This window comes from Nannospalax galili, unplaced genomic scaffold (assembly GCF_000622305.1).
Source record: "Nannospalax galili isolate Female #2095 unplaced genomic scaffold, S.galili_v1.0 scaffold709, whole genome shotgun sequence".
Classification (NCBI taxonomy): Eukaryota; Metazoa; Chordata; class Mammalia; order Rodentia; family Spalacidae; genus Nannospalax; species Nannospalax galili.
The window spans coordinates 148,247-151,639 of record NW_008360314.1 but is presented as its reverse complement, the minus strand read 5'-3'; the positions used below and the strand labels follow the sequence as shown (position 1 = coordinate 151,639).

Below are 3,393 nucleotides of genomic sequence, written 5' to 3'. Positions count from 1 at the left end.
TAATGCAGTAGTTAACCTTTTCCAGGAAATATGTATTTATATCTAAGTATAGATTTAATATAAAGATTGCACAGTTTAATTTTTTAAGTTTTAAGGAATATTTTTAAGATTTAAAAGAAGGTGTTATTTATTACCTGCAAGAAGGTCTCTTTGGGAATTTAAAACATCATCATCATTATCATAATCCTCCAACATCTTAAAGAGAAACAGGAGTGTTAAAAGAAAAATTATTTCTGACAATGCATTAAAATTCTCTGGTGCAATTCACTCTCCTTATTCATGCATTTTTGTAAAGGGAAAGTTTCCTTCTACTTATGCTCATCAACAAAGAACATTTCATGGCCTGATACATTTATCACTGAAAAAAGATCCAAGCCATTGCTTTATAGTCGTCCTAGGACACGGCTTTGTCATGTTGGTATTGTGCAAGTGCAGTTTCACCTGCAGAGGCAAGGTTGGAAACAAGGGCACATTCTCTTTCCTCAGTAAGATGCTTCAGTTCTTGGTAATTAACTGACTGAATCAAACTGTTTATAGACCGAGTTATTATTCAATGTTTTTTGTAGCTTTATCAATCATTCCTCTTCAAAGATGAATGAGGCCTAGCTTTCTGGTTTGTTAGTCTTGGTGATGGCATTTCTGTGAAGGAGAGTCCATTTTATGCCCATCATGATGTGAGGATATTTACTACTCCGCTGCTTTGACCTTCTAGCATCTCTACTGTGCTAACTATACAAGAGTATAACTGGGCCACAAGGTTTAACCTGAAAGATGAAGAACAGAACCATACAAATTAAGCTATACAAATGAATAACAATACATTTGTTATTGCTTAAGAACTTGGAAGGAAAAGGAAAAGCCATACTCCAAATGGGAAAAAAATATTTAAAAGCGGGACAGAAAATTAATTGATTTTAAAGATCCATCACGTCTAAGTTGTGCTCCCTTTTATTAAATGATTCAAAGTTTTCATTTGAGAAGACTTTTATATGCTCAGGTAAACTCCTAGGTATATTTTCTATTTATGCATTTTTAAGCAAATGTGAATATGGTATTTTACCATTTTCTTTTTCATTATATTAGTTATTGGTACTTAGAAAATCTACCTATTTTGGCTGGCGAATTATGAACCCTGCTACCTTGATAAAATGTTTATCAGATCTAAGAGTTTCTGGTTAGTTTTTTAGGTTTCTTTAAAATGTATTATCAAGCTATGCGCTAATGGAGATAACATGATTTCTTCCTTTTATATTAGTAAGCCTATTATTTCTTTCTTTGGTTTGATTGCTCTGGCTAAGATTTAGAGCATTATATTCAATCAAATAAGAGAGTGCATCATTGCTGTCAGAATTCCATTAAGCATGAGTTCATTTTTCTCAATGTAGTGCTACAGTTGCTGCAGGTTTGCGATGTAGAGACTGCATGTATGGAGGTAGATTCCTTCTATTCTTGTTATTTTCAGGACTATTATTATGAAAGAATGTTGGAGTTTATCAAATAGTTTTTGGATATTTGATAAAGGATATATCAGAGAAAGACAGCTGAAAGAGGTAGAGAATTTCAATACATATAGTCAACAATTCTTCAAGAACTGTATATCAATTGTAAAATCTTGTGAATTTTGGGCAATCCCAATTTCTTAAAAAAATACAAAGAGGCTTGCTTGAAAAGTTAGACAAGTCCAGATATAATAGTGAGATATTTCAAAAATTCATAAACTTCAGAGCTAAATTATGCCATAGGTTAATTTGATTTAGCAGATAACGTGTACTGCCTGCAAGTATGCAAGTGCACTTGTGTCAGCAAGAATCATGACATGTTCTGTTTCTCTCAAAGCACCACAAAATTTCCAGTATCAAAATTGATAAAATTATAAGTGAAAGGTGAGAGCAACAATAGTAACAATAGACTTCAGTGGCATTCAGCAGGTCATTAGGGAATATTTTTTTTTTTTTTTTGGTCTTTTTGAGACAGGGTCTCCCTGTAACCCTGGCTGTCCTGGAACTCACTATGTAGACCAGGTTGGCCTTGAAATCACAGAGATCTGCCTGTCTCTGCCTTCGGAGTACTGAGATTAAAGGCATGCACCACCACGCTCAACAGGGAATGCTTTTTAAACATTAAAAAACACTGGAAAAATCTAGAATAAGTAAATGAATTTCTAAAAACAAATGACATACCAAAGTTAAATTAGGGAGATTTAAAATTTTTAGGCCAATAAAAAGCAACAACACTGAACCAATTATGACAAGCTTCACCAAAAGAAAAGCCAAGGGCCAGACATATCCGTAGTTCAATTCTCCCAAACTTGACCTAATAAATATACCTCTCAAGCAGCTCCATAAAATTGAGAGTTAAGAAACGCTACCACATTGTACATAACAACCAAGTAGTCATTCCATGAATATAAAATGAATTCAATATGTGTAAATCAATATATATACTAAAATGCATAAATGAACCAGAGAACAGCAATTACATTTGGCCCAGTAAATGCAAAAATATGATTTTTAATTTTTTTATGTGTATGTGTGTATTGCCTGCATGTAGGTAAGTGCATCCATTGTCATGCAATGCCCACGGAGGACAGAAGAGGCTCTCGGATCCCCTGGGACTGGAGTTATGGACAGTTGTTAGCTTCCATATGGGTGCTGGGATTTGAACCCAGGTCTTCTGCAAGAACATTCAGTGTTCTTGACCACTGAACCATCTCTCCAGCCTGGAAACATGAATTTTAAAAGCCCATAGATTTAACTGAATGATTTTGTAAGCCTACTGAACACACAGTTAACAGTTCATCATTTTTTTTTCAAAAATAATGTAAAAAACAGTATTGCATTTATAATAGGAAATAAAAATGAAAACATTCTTGGAGTGAATCATGAATCTTTAGCTGATATCCTGTGTTATTTTAATTTCATTGCATTAGAAACAACTTACAATATTAAAATATAAAACAACAGAAATATAAAAGGAAATTTAAAATTTTTAAACCAAAACTAGCAGTGGAAATAAAAAGATTGTTATTGAAATAAATAAAAGGAATGGCCTATGAAAAAACACATTTTCAGTAATAATGAATAACTGATTTGGGAAAAATACATGATAGTTAATATTATAATAAACAAAGGACTCTAGGTGACACAATGTGTGAAAAAGCACAAATAAAAATTTGAAATATTTGAATTTGGACCTAAAATAATAAATGTCATCAAAATCATTAGTGTCTTTGAAGCATTCTTTGAAGCAACATAAGAAAACAAGTATTGTCATATTTGCTCATGAAATTTACAAAAATAACTGCAACAAAGTCTGGCTGTGTTTCAGTAAATTTTCAATTATTCATTATTACTGAAAATGTGATCTATTGGAAGTTTTTATATGGAGCTATTT

At 32.4% G+C, this 3,393-nt stretch overlaps 1 pseudogene; it reads right to left on the bottom strand.

Annotated features, from left to right (window-relative positions):
• Positions 1-3,393, bottom strand: part of LOC103727131 — a 118,678-nt pseudogene that overhangs the window by 19,328 nt on the left and 95,957 nt on the right.